Consider the following 21,001-nt stretch of genomic DNA (forward strand, 5'->3'; position numbering starts at 1 on the left):
CTTTTTTTATGTTTGATTCCATTTTATAACTATGGCCTATTTTCAGTGCCCAGGTTTGTAGCTATTTTGCTAAACAAAATTCTTGCGTGTCTTTTTGGAATTCAGACCTTTGTGCTCCCAAATTTAATTTAATTTGTTTTGTAGCATTTTGAGCTTGCTACTTAGGTTCTTTGTGAATTTTAGCTTTAGACCCTTACTAGTTTTTCACTTTGGCAGTCTCTCTCAGTTCTTAAAGTTACAAATTTTAGACTGCTCTTGCTCAAAAAGGAAGAACCAAAACAAAACATAAGATAAATATAGAGGCCTAATACTGCACCATCACAGAGAAAAAGCATTTTTTGCGACTGTATTTTTTATTTCTGTTATCTGTTTTTTTTAAGTTTCTGATAAAACTTTAAACTTTGTACAATAATATACAATAATGGAAACACCAAAGAATATAAACAATATACAATATCAGAAAACACATTCCTAGCCTGTTTTTATTAATCTTTTCAAATTCTTATTCTAAACTTGATGTACTGATGGTAATGACTGCAGCATTGTAACTGCATGCCATGCCGCCACCCCACACTGTGAATATCCAAACCCTTGGTAAATTCTCGAGTAATATATCTTACTTCTTAACATCTATTGTAATTTTTTACAGTCTGTGTAGTGGTACAAGGACAAAATTTTGATATTCTCCCCTGATTCCATGTCTGTCATGCTTCTTAAAGTCATCCATATGCATAGGAAACAGAGTTATATTTACAAGATGTGTTCAAGCCACACAAGACCTTTTCTTATGTTACGAAATCTTAAGGATGACATTGCGTGATGAGTCTCTCTCAATAGCAGAAACCATCTATGGTTACCTCTGTGTTACTGTCAGTGTCTGTGGAGCAGATCCTATAGTTTATTGGTTTTGCCAATTACTACCTCTGTTACATTCATAACTTTACTTCTGTTGTGCCCACAGCTGTACATACTTGAAAAACAAACAAAAGATGGTTTAGTATTCTAAAGAATCAAAAGGCTTTTTACTTTTTGAAAGACTGCTTACCTCTGCCAATATCCTCTGTCACTGTTCAAACTACTTCTTTCAGTTTGAGCTGAAAATAGATTTGTTATGATAATGGCATGGCTATAGTTTGGTGGAAGCATTTTTTTTCTAATACATATGAACTGAACCTGTGAATTTCTTCCAGAAAAGCTCCTAATGGGTAAATATGATTATGAAGTGCGTCACTGGGAAATCTGGCTAAGTTAGTTCTTGAGTGGCTGTGTGTGTTTTTTTTTTTCAGACATTAGCACTATTAACATACTTATATGGAGCCAAATAGGTATTATATGAAACACCTTTGCTAAGACTCCTGGACATTTTTTTCAGACATTTTACATATTCCCAGAAAGTGTTTCCAATTTGCATCACAGTTTATAAGGACATTTGTGTTGTTAGTTGGTAATCATAATAAATCTTAGGATCCATCCAGAGTAATTTAAACTTAAGGTACCTTCGGGAAAGCTAAAATATTCATTAGGAGAGAGAAAAGTTAGGCCTGTGACATGTAAATTGACATTGTTAACATTTTTTAAAGCCTATAGAACTGGTGGCTAGCTTTTGCAATAGCACCATAAATGTTAAGTCTCTAGTGCAAAGCTTCACCCTTGGAAGAACTTGAAACTGAGTCCAAGTTTAATCTGAGGTCTAGCCTAAAAACCATTAAGTGCACAAAGTGCTGTATGCTAGTTGTTATGGTAGTCTCCAGCTTAACCAATATCCCTGTCTATGCTGCTGCCAGGAGACAGTTCAAGTTAGTCCCTAGAACAGCATATCTTTGTTTCCATGCTATTGTGTCAACATAACACTATGTAAAAGAGTACACTTGTAACCACAGATAGACAGAAAGCATTCAGAATTTTACTTCTGGGAGGAATCAGAAATGATGTATGCTGCTAATGGCCACATAGATCTGCTTCTACTTTCCACCTTCCACCTTTTGCTCTCCACTTATTGCCCTTGCCATCTAAACTTTTTCAAAACAACATATAAAATTCAGCTTAACTTGTTGCATCTAACCATGGTTACTTCACAAGGAAGATCCAGTTCCTCCTTTAACAGTCTGGATAAAAGCAGATTAGAGGAGAACACCATCTCTCCCTTCACTTCATGGCTTCTTTTGTTGAGGAGATAAAAAAATTGTTGGGGACTAGGTAAAATCAGCTTTGGGCTGATATGAACGCCGTAAGGGATGACTTCAAGATGCTTTGATTACATTTCTATTCTTGCTCTGTAGCTTCTATTGTTACTATTGCTAGTCTCCTCTCCTTCAAAATCTCAGATCATAATTGTGCTGAGTTACATGTTTTAGCCCTTTTTCGTCTCCTGGGCATCATGATTGAAATTTAATACATCTCTGCTTCAGAACCCTAAATGTATTGCTTATTTGGCTCCTCAGCTTGAAGAAGTTATTTCAATCAATGCTGGGTCAACTTAAGATTCTGCCTTTTGCTGGATGGCTGTTAAAGGTTTCCTTCCTGATGCTACTGTTGGATTTGCAAGTGGCTTGGCCTGTGAATCTTGACAAAAGATCTCTGATCTGGAAAATTGTCTCTCGCTTTTAGAGTGGTCATGTCCCCATGTTGTGGACAAAGACCATGAAATACTCATTGCTAGCACTAGTCCTGAACTGAATGTTTTGCTGTTGTGTTGTGCAGAATTTCTGGGTTATCTTATCAGGACACACTACTATGTTTCCAGGTCTAGACTCAGTAAATTTTTGGCTCTCAGGCTTCGGAAATGTGATTCCTTTACTATGATTTTGGCCATTAAACCATGGAGGGGTGTCTTACTACAAACCCATACAAAATGAGTAAGTGTTTTTTTCAATTTAATTCTTATATGTTCTTTTAATCCTCTCCCTCTAATCCCACTGATGTGGACTCATTTCTAAAATCCCTTCCCCACTCTATGAGCTTTCAGTGTTAGAGGCCACTGCTCTGGATAGCTTCCTATCACTTAATGAACTAAAAGAAGCGCTGAACTCTAATGTTCTGGGAAATCTCCTAGACCTGTTGGATTGCCTCTTAGAACTTGTCCGCTTTTGGAAGCAGCTCTCAAACCCACCCTTCCAGATGTTTCATTCTGCCCTTTCTTTATCCCATCTCAGCCCTTTATCTAATTCGGCTCCAATTACCTTGTTGCTTAAACAGGGTAAGAACCCCACCAATTGCTCCACTTATCTCCCATTATCATTGATTAATTCTGATGCTGGCAAAGGTGCTTCGATGTCGGCGGTGATTCCTAAGCAGATTCACTCTGATCAGACTGGCTTTGTTAAGTCCTGTCATGCGGCTGACAATGTTTGGCACTTGCTGCATGTTTTGCTTGTTGATTCTACTCTTTCCTTATTTCTGATATTTTTTCCCAAGATGTAGAGGAGTAATTTTACAGTATGAACTGGACCTTTTTGTGGAAGGTCCCAGGTAGAATGAGCTTTGGCCCAGCCTTTTTAAACATGATTCCGACCCTTTATTCTTCCCCTTCATCTAGCCTTCTTACTAATACCAACATTCCCCTTCCCCTTGTATGTGTTTCAAGGAGCCAGACAGGGCTGTCCTGTTTCCCTGCTTCTCTTCCCTGTTTCCTTGATCTGCTTAATATCCATGAAGCTTTGACTGGTTATAAGATCAACTAATCTAAATCTGTTCTTTTCACTGGACAATGTCTTTCAGACACCTGGTATTGGACATCTATGCTAGGTTCCAGGAGCTTGCAGTGGCCAACATTTGCCGTTTCCTGAAGGGTGTCAGAGACTTATTTCTTCTTGGTGCCAATATCCTCTTACATCCAAATCCAGACTAGCAATTATTAAAATGAATTTCCCCCCTAAAAATAACTTTGTTATCTCTATTCTCCCTCTTAATCCACTACCTACATTCTCGCAATCTGTTAAGTCCCTGGTGTCATCATTCTTTTGGAATCAAAAGATACCATCTATTAAACACTTCACTTTGATCTGCGACAGGTCAGATGGTGGCATCTAACTCCCTGACTTTTGAACTGTACCACCTTGCCTTTACTCTAAGGCCAGCCAGGAGTTGGGTCTGTCCTCTCCAGTGTCCTCCTTCCTGGTTGACAATAGAAACAAAATATACTTTTCCCATTGCTCAATTTCATTTCTGTTTATTCTAGTAAAACAAAGTCCCTTTCTCCTATTGTTGGATCCATTGTGTCTTATGCCCTTCAGATAGAGAAATGTTGAAAAAACAGTGGGTCATCTGCCAAGATGGCACCTCCACACTATTTTATTTCATAATTCTATCCTAAATATCAGAGGCTGTCCAATTTCCTCCTCCTCTTGGTGTTTGGTATATCTGTGCTAAGAGATATATTTAATGAGTCAGGGCCAGAAGCATTCCTTTCTCTTCAATCTAGGCATTCTATCCCTTCCACTTCCTACTTTTTCTATTTGCAGCTGAGGTCTGTGGTCAGGATATGTGGCGTTCTCCTCTCTTTCCCTTTTCCAATGCATCCCCTGTATGCATTTGCTTCATCCCATTCTCGCAAGTCCAAACCAGTATCTGGTCTCTGTTCCCTCTTCTACAAAGTTTCCCTGAAACTCCATCAATAATGTCTAATGCGCTAACAGACAATTCCCTATCCTCTGCATTGTGCTGCCAAACTGTCTTTCCCTATATTAAAAATTGTTCTAAAAGCCCTAATCACCAGCACTGACAGTTTATATTTGTTCATAAACTGTACCCTAATCACCAGCACTGACAGTTTATATTTGTTCATAAATTGTACCCTACTGGCCCAAGACATTATATAATGGGACTAGAATTAGATCCCCTATGTCACTTTTGTCCTCTTAAAGTCCCTGGCACTTTTCTCCACGTGTTCTGGGAATGTCCTCCGGCCGTGACTCTCTAGAACTATGTGGCTGAATCCCTCTCTATGATTCTTTCTTTCCCCATTCCTTTGACCTCTCAAGTTGTTCTTCTTTTCATAGACCGTTCTTCTCTTTCCTCACTTTCACTTTCTCTCTTCCAGCGGAGGCATTTAATGACTGCAACCATTGTAGCTAAATTGCTTTTAGCCTCATACTGAAAATCTCCTGGCCTTGTCTCTCCTACAATCTGGAAGTATTTGTTTTACAATCTGACCCTTCTTGAACTCTCTGCATCCCTGATCAACAACTCGTATGGCTCTACTATCTACAACTGGCTTCATGCTGTTCAATTAGTAAAGATCTGGTTGGGAGTTGCTCCATGAGGCAGTTTTTCCAGTCCACCTTTCCTTGTTTTTATTTCTTTTTTGTTTTGCTTATTTCGCTTTGCGCTCCTATGTGGTGTGTGTGCCAGTTTTTTTTCTCTTTTATTTTGTTTCTCTTTAAATAGCCATCTCAAATGGGGTGAGCATTTTGTTTGTTGTTATATAATCTAAAATCAATTAATATTGCTGGTTTTCTTTTACTGTATTCCTTTTTCATTTTATTAATAAAAATTTGATCACAAAAAAAATGAAATTTACTTCTCATGTGAAAGGACCTCAGCTGGCTCCTGTGTTTGATGCCCAATCCAGATTTCTGTTCACATACAGAGACATCTGCTGTATATACCTGAGCCGCTTTGACCTCAAAGTCATGAAACGTTTGCTCTTCCTTTGTACACTGCTCTCTTCTTGGATATGCTTATAGTGAGACGAAGATGCTTCAACATCCACGAAGCTTTCCTCCTCCTGTCTATCTTTTATACTGTAAATCTTTGGATTGTAGAATCATCTGTGAATTTCTGCAGCTGACATGTTTCAAACCTGCATTTGTCATCTGATGTGCTATTTTGGATAATCCATCCATCCATCCATTTTCCAACCCGCTGAATCCGAACACAGGGTCACGGGGGTCTGCTGGAGCCAATCCCAGCCAACACAGGGCACAAGGCAGGAACCAATCCCGGGCAGGGTGCCAACCCACCGCAGTATTTTGGATAATCAACAATATTATGAACCACATTCACTACTTATGCACAATATGATTTAGCACTTTGCCCACTGAACAAAAATGGGTAATTTTGAATATTCAGTTGCCCCTATGTTGTTTGCAGCTACTATGCCCATTGCTGGTCATGTCAAATATTACAGGCTTCCCACCCATTTAAGATATCAGCTCGATGTAAACTGCATCAGTGTATTGCATTTACTTGCATTCATTCACAAAGCAAATATGTATTTTGTAGTTTAGTTACAGAAAAATAATTCAAGATACAACCCTTTTCCCTATGTCTTTTTTCACTTGGAATTTTTATTTCTGTGTATTGGGCTTTGAATTTTGACCCCTCTCTTGTATTTAGATCCTTTGTCTGTAACTTTTGACAATGTCTTGGTATTAACTTATAACTATAACTTTTGACCATGTCGACTCTGTGTTGGGCAAGGTCATGGGGTCCAGTGGCTGTGGGGCATCTGTTGGTGAAGAAAGATTCACTGATCTTGACTTTACTGACAATGCTGTGATCTTCGCGGAGTCAAAAGAGGCTCTGATCGGGGCCCTTGAGAGGCTCAGCGAAGAGTCTGAGTGTCTGGGCTAGTGAGTATCCTGGATAAAAACCAAGTTCCAGGCCTTTAATGACCTCTTAGGCACAGTCATCAGCAGTGTGTCTGTCTGCGGAGAGAGTGTCAACCTTGTTGAGAGGTTTTCTTACCTTGGCAGTGACATTCATGTCTCTGGTGACTCCTATGAAGTCAGTAGATGGATTGGGAGTGCATGGAGGGTCATGAGGTCGCTGGAAATGGGTGTGTGGCGCTCCCAAAAACTATGCAAATAGACGAAGGTCCAAGACTTTAGAGTCCTGGTGCTTCCTGTCTTGTTATATGGTTGTAAGACATGGAAGTCATCCAGTGACCTGAGACAAAGGCTGGCCTCTTTTGGTACTGTGTCTCTCCGGAGAATCCTTGAGTACAACTGGTTTTGCTTTGTGTTGAATGAGCGGTTGCTCATGGAGTCTCAAATGAGGCACATTACCTGTGTTGTGAGGGAGCGTCAGTTACAGCACTACAGTCATGTGGCACGATTCTCTGAGGGTGATCCGGCATGCAGGATCCTCATTGTTGTAGACCCAAGTGGCTAGACCAAGCCAAGAGAACACCCACATGACATCTGGCTGCAGCAGATAGAGGGTTATTTCCGGAGGGTGGGACTGAACTGTGTGTCTGCCCGGGGGTTGCCAACCAGGACCTGAGCTGTTTTGTTGTGTGGTGGGTGCAGCCACGCACTGTACCAGTGCATGCTCCCCAACCTGACCTGACCTGACTTTGTATGCTCTGGCTTGTAGTAAAAGTTTTCTGACACACTCTCTGTAGTATGATATCTTGGTCACAACCTTTCTGCATTTCCCTCTCTCTAAGTCAGATCATCACAGGAGCTAATTTATGTTTTAGCAGGTACTCATGTCTGTCCATGTTTGGAGAGATAAGTGTACCAAATCTTTGAGGATTAGACAATCAGGATATTAGGCTTGTGTTGAAACCTGCCAGAGATTTTACAGTAGATGCAGCTTGGTGTTCCAATTAAATGTATTAAGCATTTTAGCATTTTTGTTTATTTATTTACCTACTGGTTGTGAGAATAGAGATGAGTTAACTGCTTTGTAACATTTCAGCACTGGATGGGGGAGTAAGGAAACTATTGTGATAAAAGACCTTTATCATTTCTTCATGACCCGATATAAATAAAAGAACTATGACACTCAATAACACATGATAGCCTGCATGTAATCTGCATGACTTTAATCAAAATATTTAAAAATATAGTCTTAACATTTTAGATTTTAATACCAGGCAGTTATCCTAACACTAAGAAGTAAGTTAGAATAAAAAGCAGGAAGCACTGCAGTCTTCTAAATCCTGGAATGAACTGTATGTGTATGTGTTATCATTTCTAAGGTTTGATTTATAATACAAAGTGCTTTGGAATGCAGTTCACAGTGACAGGCTCCAATTTAATCATTACTACAACAATAAAAAAGCATCAATGAATATTTTGAAAGTAAGGATGAGAAAGAGATATTTCTACCTTTTCTTTGCAAAAATTATTCAATTCATTGACCCACTATGAGTTAAGAATTTATCTGAAGTTTTATTCAGCACAAAATATGCTGTCAGTAAGTCTTAAGCCTTCTTAAATTAATAGCTTTCAGGAATCCAAGATACAGTGTGTTTCCCAGACAAACAATAACTACTCACCTGGAGAAAGAATACTAAGAATGCATGAACACATTTTGGAGAAAACGATAAGCTGCTGATAGAATAGCACTTACCACATACTGCTGCTGGACAGTGCTGGACACTAAAAGCTACATAATAATAACATGCCATTATATTGATGAAAATTGGAAGCTTCAACCTTCTGGTCCTAAGATAGAAAACATTTCTGAAAGGTCTACAAGAAAGTCTTTTTACAGAGGTTTAAGCTTATGGTGAGAAACTGGGCAGGTTGTGTTGGTACAGAAGCTCATGGTAATAACTGTTTTTCCTGTTAGCTTACATTTATGGTATTTTCATAAAACTAATTAGACCTAAATAAGGGCTACCTTGAGGACTAATGAGGGTAATGAGTTATGCATGGACTTTGTCCTCTGACATATAAAATAATTTGGTTATAATTGGGCCCTGCAATGGACTGGTATCCTGTCCAGGGTTGTTTCCTGCCTTGCACTCTGAGCTGCTTGGGTAGCCTTTACACTTCTCTGACTTGGTCTAAACAGGCTTGTGGATTTTACATCATGCTTTTAATTTCTAATAGGGAACTTTGTGTATTTTAATGAACTTCTGTTCATGCATACAGTAGGTAAAGAAGCTAAGAGCTGCCTTTTGTATTGGAAACAAGTTGTCAAATTGATGAAAACATAACAGTAAAAATCGAAGCACAGAATTAAGCTTCCTTGAAGTTATCACCTGGCATTTCAAGTTATAAATTATTTGCTTACTCTCACCTCTACTGTCTTATGATTTGCCATATAACTTTTATACATGTAAGCAACCAAAGCAATTCTGTGCAGACTGTGATCTAAGCCTCCCTTTTGGAAAGCGAACACAATTAGAACATCAAGATAACAGTTTAACCTTATGCATCACCAATACCTTTGTGCTTCTAAAATATCAGTGTAAAGCTTAATTCTGCATAGGCTATAGTACATAATATTGCTTTATCTTTTCACATTGATTTCTGCAGAACAAGAACAAGCTTGCTTATTGATAAACCTCACAGACAGAAATTCTGCGACTGGATTTATGAATATGTCAATATTGAAATATGACTTGAATATTGCAAGAACAGGAAAAAAAACTACACAGTAGCCATAGTAGACATCACAAGAAAGCTTTGAATATGAACTTTTACAAATATATAATGTTTTGTAGTGTTAAAGGATGTATATGTTGGATAAGGTAAAAGATCAAAAAGACTGAAATCACCAAGTACATTTTTGAGGACTATCACACCAGGCAGGTGCAGTTGCTTTACCTCCATATACCTTCATAGACTAAAAGTACAAATATTCACTTATTATGGAAATTATATTACTTCTCTGTGAGGCTTTGCATGTAATTAATCAACCAGGATGTTGTTGTTTTTTTATTTACTTTTATTGACCTCTAATATCACTTTACAATCAAAAATACAATCAATACAACTTTTCCAAAAGAAGTGAGATACAGTTAATTATAATCAAAACCATTTGGAGACCAATATGAATATTTGCAGCCTTGTACTAAAGTTGGAAGCTAGGTTATGCCAGGCCACAATCTGCTTTAGATATTTTAATGTAGTCCTTTTAACAAGTCCTATTAATTCTCCCAGCTAAAGAGAGCAGAGGAGCTATTAACATCTTGTCTGATACTTTCTGTCATGTTGTAAAAGGATTTTTTGGGTCAAAAAACCCAATTGTGCTATTAGTTTTTCAATTTTATAAATTGTACAGGTGCTAAAATATTTTTGTATTGTCCCACAATTCCCTAGGAGTCATCATTTTTTATTTTATCATTGAGCCATCAGGTGTAAAGGTCATTTTTTGAGACTTCTGGGTTGGCAGAGTTTGTGGATACAATCTAAAAAACAAATTGTGGCTGGGTAATATGTTCCTTGGGTACAACTAGGTTCAGTTATTTTGTCTTAAACTTCAAGTTTAGGATTTAATTTTGGCACTAGGTTTCATTGACTTTTCAGCAAAAATCTTTGCCTTTGTTTTTCATCTCTGGTTTTTTTTCCGGTCCCTTTTTCTCTGCCCATGTGACATGACTTTCTTCACCAGTGACACAACACCACTTTTATAAATCCCTTTGTCTCTGACTCTTGCTTAAGACAGATAGCCAGTATTTGGCAGCAACTGCAAAAAGCATTGGCAATAACAGACAGGCCCGATTGGTTTCAAATTCATTATTAAGTAATCATAATTTATATTGCTTATGCAAACAGAGGCTTTTGGGTTAAATGAATATTAGCTTACAGTAATCCCTCCTCGATCACGGGGGTTGCGTTCCAGAATCCCCCGCGAAAGGTGAAAATCCGTGAAGTAGAAACCATATGTTTATATGGTTATTTTTATATTGTTATGCTTGGGTCACAGATTTGCACAGAAACACAGGAGGTTGTAGAGAGACAGGAACTTTATTCAAACACTGCAAACAAACATTTGTCTCTTTTTCAAAAATTTAAACTGTGCTCCATGACAAGACAGAGATGACAGTTCCATCTCACAATTAAAAGAATGCAAATATATCTTCCTCTTTAAAGGAGTGCGCGTCAGGAGCAGAGAATGTCAGAGAGAGAGAGAGAAAAAAGCAAACAAAAATCAATAGGGCTGTTTGGCTTTTAAGTATGCGAAGCACCGCCGGACAAAGCAGCTGCAAGGATGTAAAATGTAAAGGTAGTCTTTCAGCATTTTTTAGAGGAGCATCCATATCCTCTAGGCCAGTGTGTGAACAGCCCCTCTGCTCACACCCCCTCCATCAGGAGCAGGGAATGTCAGAGAGAGAGAGAGAGAGAGAGAGAGAGACAGAGAAAAACAAACAATCAAAAATCAATACGTGCCCTTCGAGCTTTTAAGTATGCAAAGCACCGTACGGGAAGCATGTCGCTTGACAAAGCAGCTGCACAGAAGGGAGCAACGTGAAGGTAATCTTTCAGCATTTTTAGACGAGTGTCCGTATCATCTAGGGGTGCGAACAGCCCCCCTGCTCACACCCCCTCTGTCAGGAGCAGAGCATGTCAGAGCAAGAGAGAGAGAGAGAGAGAGAAAAGCAAACAATCAAAAATCAATACGTGCTGTTTGATCTTTTAAGTATGTGAAGCACCGTGCAGGAAGCATATCGCTTGACAAAGCAGCCATATGTAAGCCCAGCAAGGAAGAGAGCAATGTAAAGGTAATCTTTCAGCGTTTTTTTGAGGAGCGGCCGTATTCTCTAGGGGTGCGAACAGCCCCCGTGCTCACAATATAGTTGAGGAGTTTTATTTAATACGTAATACACACTCTGGTTGGGTAGCTTCTCAGCCATCTGCCAATAGCGTCCGTTGTATGAAATCAACTGGGCAAACCAACTGAGGAAGCATGTACCAGAAATTAAAAGACCCATTGTCCGCAGAAATCCGCGTAACAGCAAAAAATCTGCGATATATATTTAAATATGCTTACATATAAAATCCGCGATAGAGTGAAGCCGCGAAAGTCGAAGCGCGATATAGTGAGGGATTACTGTATTCCAAACACCAATATTAGGTGCAGACCTAAACTGCAAAGTACAATTTAGTGATCTGGACATTCCACTCTTATCAAAAACTTTTTCTTCATCTGGATACAGATAGATATTTGGAAGCTTGGAAGCTGAAGTGATGTATACTGCATTAAAATATCACAATCAATTTATATCATCTGGAACTTTGAACAGCCACAGTGGTTGGTTCAGTTCTTCTATGAGCAATGTCTTGAGCACTGGTAATTTTGTTTTAAGAAATTCATTGGCATAGGTTTTGCTTTAATTACATTCCAATATGTAAAGAAACTTACAATATTCCATAAACATAACAGTTATTTCTATATATTAATTAACTTTGGTATCAAATGCACTGTTAATATCTAGAATCGTTTTCTAAGCCCATTATATCGCTTAAAAATGAGTTGCACTGTTTCTCTTTTGTTTCCAAAGACAACCTTTTTGTAGAACATATTATTAGGCATGTTTGCATATTCCTGCTCAGTTTTTCAAATCTTAATAAATAGTCAATGAGTCATTTTCCAACCTGCTATATCCTAACACAGGGTCACAGGGGTCTGCTGGAGCCAATCCCAGCCAGCACAGGGCGCAAGGCAGTAACAAATCCCGGGCAGGGCGCCAGCTCATCGCCTCAATAGTTAGTTCTGATTTAACTCTACTTTATTTTTATGTAGGACGTATGAAATAATTAGAGTGTTTCCCAAAAGTGCTCCCCCAGATATTTCTAAAGATGTGTTGGTTTCTATGAAAATATTTATTTATATTTGCATAGACATTAATGTAATAAAGTCTACATTTTCTGGTATTAATGGGTTTAATTGCTAGTGGTAAGTTGTATTAGTAGAATGTAGTTAATAAATGGGAGCATGACCAGAGATAACAGCTTCATTGTATTTTCAAAATTTGAGAAAAGGCAAAAGTTTATCCATAAAAAATATTTGTGAATAGCTATAATACCTCCAAAAAAATTGAAATTATTGTATTCAACCAGCAGTTGAAAACCTATCTAAATTGGGATTTAATATGTAGTTTAAATCCCCTGCTATTTGGTAGAACTCAAATTGGCACTTACTATGTAGCTATGAATTCTAAGTCATTTAATTAATGATGCGTATATACTGTAGTAATCAGAAATATTTTAGTTTTGTTTTCTCTACCAACATAACATAACACACTTCTGGGTCTGATATTATATTGTCAGCTACAAAAGGGAATGCTTTGTGAATTCTTCTTAGTATTAGCTGGAGTGGTAAACCTGACCAATTCAATTTCTTTTCATTGGATAACTGCTTCAGGAACAATACTAAGATTTCAGATTTGTCTCCAGGTTTCTCACATCACTAAGGAATGCTGTATGTTATTTTTCAAAGCCATGTATTCAAAGTAATTAATTTAAAGGTTCAAAATACTGACAGGTATTCCTATTTCTTTAGCATCCAAAATTCCTAAATTAAAAAAAAAATGCTAGAAAATAAGTGATGTCTATATAATGCATTTTATGATGTGTAAAAATATATGACTTAGCAACCAAAGCAGCTGAAATTTCAAAGCTTGACAATATCCATTTGGCGGAAGTAATCTGATTGCAGAATAAAAAAATAAAAATAAAAATCTGTTCCCATTTTCTCTAATCATTTATGCCTTCAGCGGAATTGGCTCCTAACTGTTAAGTTAGCCAGCTTCTGCCTCTTCAGGTATCTTAAGTGTTTGTAAAATAAATATTTTATACTCTATTGTATCTGGAAGAAGTGTCTGATTTATCCACAGTACTGTAACAAATGTAAAAATAGTGTACCAGTTTGAAGAAGTAAATCTGGGACAAGACAGTGCAATGACCACATCCAAATAAAGTAAGATAGGCTAAAATATTTATGTTTATCTAATCAGGTTAAATTATTTTCCCGTCCAAATTTGTAGGTGTGACTCCATGATGTGCTCAAGCTTAAAGCAAGTGAGTAAAAGCTGGTTTAATTTGTATACACTAGCCATACTATAATTTTTTTATTTTTTAAATTGCACGTTTGGCTAAGGATGATTGCAAATAATTATCATAAACAAGGTGTAAATAAAATAAACCACAAATAAAGCACCCATAATAGCATGTGTCCAAAGAATGGTACACAATTTCTCTCTCGTGTACATGTTAGGTGTACTTTCAAATTACACTTTATTTTCACAAAACAAAAATCCTTCTCCAGTATAATAACAAGTTACAGTTAGTTTTTGCCGGTCTTGGGGGTATTCTTTTTAATGGCTAAGAACAGTGTGTATCTGTATGCCTTATTCTGCTGCTGGAACAAACTGTTATTTACAGAGCTGACAAGTTTGTCAACATCAGTAAAATAGTTTGCCTTTGTACAGTGTAACTTGTTTAGACTTTATAAGAGTGTTATAAAGTTAATGCTATGATTTCAAAATCAAACCATGGTGCACTCAGTGATTGCCATAGGACTGTAAAATGAGTTATTTTTGCAAAAGATAATATAATTCAGATGTCTGTAGTGTGGGGTAAATCTGTACAAAGCTAACATTAGGCTGAGTTTTCGTCTAAAAATACATTTTATTTGGTACTGCTTTATAATAGATTAATATTTACACAGATCAATGCCTTAGTTGAATCATCAGTCATTCTATCGTTTTCCGCACTTTTTCCCCTTAAGCTTTTTAATACTGCAGCCTTTTTGTATTATTGTGGTTTTTAATATGAGCCTATTATGCAGCAAATGATCCTGAGATAAATTGCTTTTGTATTTGAAACAAAATCGCTCACTGTGTAGTGTACACTTGGCATATACTGTAATTTTAACCCTGCCAATGCATGCACATTTGGCCTTTTTTTTCTATTTTATTATTTTATAGTACAATATTCAGAATTGCAGGTAGGTACAGAGCAAGAAAAAGCTGACACGTTGTACAAGTTAATTGCAGGTATTATATTATATTATATTTTATTATATTATATTCTTCTTCTTCTTTGAGCTGCTCCCATTAGGGGTTGCCACAGCGGATCATCTTCTTCCATATCTTTCTGTCCTCTGCATCTTGCTCTGTTACACCCATCACCTGCATATGTTCTCTCACCACATCCATAAACCTTCGCTTAGTCCTTTATCTCCTGCCTGGCAACTCTATCCTTAGTATCCTTCTCCCAGTATAACCAGCATTTCTCCTCTGCACATGTCCAAACCAATGCAATCTCGCCTCTCTGACTTTGTCTCCCAACCGTCCAACTTGAGCTGACCCTCTAATGTCCTCATTTCTAATCCTGTCCATCCTCGTCACACCCAATGCAAATCTTAGCGTCTTTAACTCTGCTACCTCCAGCTCTGTCTTCTGCTTTCTGGTCAGTGCCACCGTCTCCAACCCATATAACATAGCTGGACTCACTACCGTACTGTAGACCTTCCCTTTCACTCTTGCTGATACCTGTCTGTCACAAATAACTCCTGACACTCTTCTCCACCCATTCCACCCTGCCTGCACTCTCTTTTTCACCTCTCTTCCACAATCCCCATTACTCTGTACTGTTGATCCCAAGTATTTAAACTCATCCACCTTTGCCAACTCTACTCCCTGCATCCTCACCATTCCACTGACCTCCCTCTCATTTACACACACGTATTCTGTCTTGTTCCTATTGACCTTCATTCATCTCCTCTCTAGAGCATATCTCCACCTCTCCAGGGTCTCCTCAACCTGCTCCCTACTATCACTACAGATCACAATGTCATCAGCAAACATCATAGTCCACGAGAACTCCTATCTAATTTCGTCTGTCAACCTGTCCATTACCATTGCAAATAAGAAAGGGCTCAGAGCCGATCCCTGATGTAATCCCACCTCCAACTTGAATGCATCCGTCACTCCTACCGCAGACCTCACCATTGTCACATTTCCCTCGTACATATCCTGTACATTTTTTACGTACTTCTCAGCCACTCCCGACTTCCTCATATAATACCACAGCTTCTCTCAAGGTACACTGTCATATGCTTTCTCCAGGTCCACAAAGATGCAATGCAACTCCTTCTGACCTTCTCTAAACTTCTCCATTAATATCCTCAGAGCAAACATTGCATCTGTGGTGCTCTTTCTTGGCATGAAATCATACTGCTGCTCACTAATCATCACCTCACTTCTTAATCTAGCTTCCACTACTCTTTCCCATAACTTCATGCTGTGGCTCATCAATTGTATTCCCCTGTAGTTACTGCAGTCCTGCACATCCCCCTTATTCTTAAATATTGGCACCAGTACACTTCTTCTCCACTCCTCAGGCATCCTCTCACTTTCCAAGATTCCATTAAAAAATCTGGTTAAAAACTCCACTGCCATCTCTCCTAAACACCTCCATGCTTCCATAGGTATGTCAACTGGACCAACGGCCTTTCCATTTTTCATCCTCTTCATAGCTGTCCTTACTTCCTCCTTGCTCATCCGTTGCACTTCCTGATTCACTATCTCCACATTATCCAACCTCTTCTCTCTCTCGTTCTTTTCATTCATCAGCCTCTCAAAGTACTCTTTCCATCTGCTCAACACACTCTCCTTGCTTGTGAGTACGTTTTCATCTTTATCCTTTATCACCCTAACCTGCTGCACATCTTTCCCAGCTCGGTCCCTCTGTCTAGCTAATTGGTACAGGTCCTTTTCTCCGTACTTAGTGTCCAACCTCTCATACAACTCATCATACGCCTTTTCTTTAGCCTTTGCCACCTTTCTCTTTACCTTGCGTCTTATCTCCTTGTACTCTTGTCTACTTTCTGCATCTCTCTGACTATCCCACTTCTTCTTTGCCATCCTCTTCTTCTGTATACTCTCCTGTATTTCCTCATTCCACCACTAGGTTTCCTTTTCCTCCTTCCTCTTTCCAGATGTCACGCCAAGCACCCTTCTTGCTGTCACCCTTACTACATCTGCTGTAGTTTCCCAGCTGTCTGGTAACTCTTCACTGCCACCTAGTGCCTGTCTCACCTCCTCCCTAAACTCAACCTTGCAGTCTTCCTTTTTCAACTTCCACCATTTGATCCTTGACTCTGCCCTCACTCTCTTCCTCTTCTTGATCTCCAACGTCATCCTACAGACCACCATCCTATGCTGCTTAACTACACTTTCCCCTGCCACCACTTTGTTTCAATCTCCTTCAGATCAACTCTTCTGCTATTATATTATATTATATTATATTATATTCGTACACCTGTGACTAGACACCTGTGTTAGAATAATCATCCTTCTTGTATGTTATAAAAAGGAAACAAAGGAAACTGGTGTCAGGAAGGACATCTGGGTATAAAAGATTCTGCTCCCTCCAAAAATTGAGCTGCATTTTAGAAAAATCTAGAAAATGACTGTTAATCATCAGTGATAAAGAGATTTATAATATAATATAATATAATATAATATAATATAATATAATTCTCTACAAAGATCAAACAAATAGACATTTTTTTCAGAATCATCTTATGTATCTTATGAAATTGTCCGTAATTAAACTCTTATCACATCATCTTATTCATGTTTCTGTGCCTACTAGGAAATGACTGCTGAAGATTTCATGAAAAAACTATTGAAATGCACGTTGCAAACATTATAACAAAACATGTCAAGTAAAAATAATGACTGCACCCATAAAAGAACTAAAATGCTTGTTTTTTTAACTGCCTTTAATTAGAGATTATTATAGTTCATTTACACACAAGCTATGTGAATACTCCAAAATTCAATCAATTCATAAGTTTAATTCCGTTCTTTATACTTAAAGATCTAAATGCATGAGTCCATTTTGAACATGTGGGTTCTTTTTCGGCAAGAAAACTCTTTCTATATAAACTGCCAAGTTTTTAGTTTGAGACATGAAAGAAGGATTTTTTAAACTAGTAGGTCAGATACTTTATATTTATTGTTTGGTAAGGTTACATATGATTTATATTACTATAGCAATTTTTTAAGGGTGTCTTAAACATCAAATCGTATTCTTTTTTATAATATTTCATAATATTTGTTTTTATAATTTACCACATTTCTATATTTAGATGCTTATAGTAACCAATGCTGAAAAGTTCCTGCTTTAATTTCCGTTCAAGTATCATCCAGTTAAAAGAAATAAAGCAAATTAAAAACAAGCAAGTAAGACAACTTTACCCTTTATTGGCAGTATTGTTCTCTTCAGAGAATGGGTTGGCATTATATGCCTTTATCAGAGGCTTCAATTGTCAAGATTATGTCTCAAACAACACCTTAAGTAAAATCCTTCATGTGTACATCATTAAGCACAAAGGCTTTCAAGTTGACGTTTTTCTACTGACAACACAAATCTCTCCCAGAAGAATACTTTCAATAATTCCTACATTTGCAAGTAGCTAAAAGTTTCTGAAAATGATAAGCATACTTAAAGTCATGTTGTCTGCTTAAGGATGTACTATATGTAAGAAGTATCATTTGCCATATGTTTTAACCTTTGTGCAATAAGGTTTATGACCATCATACAGAATTTTCAATAAAGGAAACAGTTGTGTATAAGAGCCTATAAAAGTATTCCCACCCTTTACAAATGTTCACAATTTACAATTATACAGCTTTGATCACAATGGATTTGTCTTTTTGACATTAATCAGCAGGCTTGATAATGTTAAACTGAAAACAGATCTCTGCAAAGTGGCCTAAATTAATCCCAATTATAAAACAAAAATAATGTATTTCATAAGTGTTCACCCTCTTCAGTTAGTATTTAGTAGTCACACCTTTGCCAGCCTTGACCTTTGTGCATAAGTCATTATCAGCTATATCAATGAATGCATTTACATGAGCACGTATAATTGAGTTAAGGTGAATAACCTGGGTAAAGCAAATTCCTGGATTCTTAAAAATCCGTAGTCAAAATAAAAAGACAGCGAACAAACATAAAGTGTTGGGGGAATACCCCATATAATATCCAGGATGTAAAGTAATCACTTGAGACTGATTTTTGGTCATATGCATCAAAATACAGGTGTCAAAGTTGTACAGAAAGTAGTGTTATTTTATATGATGTGGGAGGAAGTTACAAGAAATCATAGACAGAGGAAATGAAGTCTTCAAGAGGTGACAGAAGTAGTGGCATCGGAGGGGGACGGAAGTGATGTCATCATACGGGGACTGGAAGTGACGTCATTGTTCTGGTCCGGAAGTCTGGAAGTGCTGTGGTAAGATGGCTGGTGGAATTTTCGTTGTCTGACTGAGATGAAACAGAATCGTTACTCTTCAGCAGGTCTGATGAAAAAGTGAGAAATGCATTAGTATTTGTTTCCAACCCCCTATCTGTTGTTCTTTCACTCACATTTGGACCTTTTGGCTGCCTCCCAAGTGCACGTGTGTCACATGACCCAACCCCACAGCCCAGACCCATCTGGTGGGGTGGCTAGAACTGATAGGTCATAAACATGAGAAAAGGCATCATCGTTGGCTTGGAAAGGACCCCAATGATAAATGACCTTGAACCTATAAGGCTGAAGGTCCAAAAACCACCTGGACACTCGTGGGTTTGACTCCCAGTGTATGGCCATCCACTGTAAGGCAGCATGATCCGTAACCAAGGTAAACTCACGACCCAGAAATTAGTACCTCAGCTGGATGATAGCCCATTTGAGTGCAAGTGTCTCTATTTCCACCGTCGCATACCTTGTCTCCCAGTCTAGCAGTTTCCGGCTCAAGTACATCGTGGTGTGTTCAGCACCGTCTATGCTTTGGCTCAGCGCAGCTTCAAGTTCTGTGTCCTAAGCATCAGTCTGGAGGATAATAGGAAAATCAAAATTAGAAGTCATTAGAACAGGTGCTGAGGTAAGGGCCTCTTTCAAGTAACAGAATGCATGTTCAGCTTTTTTATCCCATTCCACTTTGAAAGGAGCCCTGTTCTTTGTTAGATCCATCAAGGGCGACGCTCTTTCCAAAAAACGAGGTACAAACTGACGTGAGTAAGTCTCTAAACCTAGAAAGGCTTGGACCTGCCACTTGGTCATCGGACGGGGCCAATTTAAGATGGCATTAACCTTTGAGGACTGTGGTCTAACTGTTCCACCATCCACTAGATATCCCAAATATTTGGCTTCATTCAAACCAAAGAAACATTTCTTAGGATTGATATGCAGCCTGGCTTTAGCAAGTGTCAGCAAAACAGCCTTGACCTGCTATAAGTGTTTCTTCTATGTTCCAGAATAAAAGACCATGTCATGTAAGTAGACGGCACTATATGCACTATGGGACTTGAGCACTCTATCAGACGCTGGAAGGTTGCCAGTGCCCTGTGTAGTCCAAATGGGAGAACTCTGTACTGCCAGTGCCCGCTAGGGGTACTAAACGCTGTCTTTGCTTTGGTGGAGGCCGTTAAAGGAATTTGCCAATACCCTTTGGTCATATCTAAAGTAGTTAAAAATCGAGTGTTCCCTAGCTTCTCATGGACCTCATCAACTCAGTTAAGCATCGAACTTAGAGACCTGATTAAGACATTGGAAGTCATTCAATCTTCAATCACATCCAGATTCAACATACACTTGATTTCCAACTCTACTTCAGTTCGTTTTGCCTCCGGAAGTTGATAAGGGTACTCCCGGGGCTGTAACAATGTCATGCTCAATCAGAGGTTCGTCTGGGTTGCTCGTTAACCACATCAGAAATGAACAGGATTACTGAGTCCAGCTCCCATCTCTGTACTGGGTTCAAATTAAGTCTGAGATTAAGGGAATGACTTTGGGTGAAAAGGGAGTGGGGTTGGCTGGAGGGGAGTTCTACCTCCCTTTCTTTCCATGGCTTCAACAGAGTCACGTGATTTACTCGCTCAATCGGACAACAATTTGGTTGTTTTACCAAGTAGTCGACAAGCCCTTTTCATTCCTTAATCTCGTAAGTGCCCTTCCAAATGTACAAATATTTTTAAATGTGAGGTGCATACCAGAACCATAACAAGATCCCCAGGGTGAAATTCCCTGAGAGTGGTGTTTCTATTGTAATAATGAGCCTGAGCTGATTGAGCCTTATCCATATGTTCTTTAAGTAAGGTTCTGAATTTCTTGAATCCGTCACGTAATTGCACAATATATTCTAATATGTTGGTGGAGGGAAGTGCCTTCCCTTCCCATCCTTCTTATAAGATATCCTAAATGCCACAGCGTTGCCGTCCATATAATAGTTCAAAGGTGGAAAATCCTGTGAAGGCTTGAGGGTTTTCTCTATTGTTTGAGGATAATAGACTGAGATCTTAAGATGTTTAATATGGAG

The sequence above is a fragment of the Erpetoichthys calabaricus genome, chromosome 10 (genome assembly GCF_900747795.2).
Source record: "Erpetoichthys calabaricus chromosome 10, fErpCal1.3, whole genome shotgun sequence".
Lineage (NCBI taxonomy): Eukaryota > Metazoa > Chordata > Cladistia > Polypteriformes > Polypteridae > Erpetoichthys > Erpetoichthys calabaricus.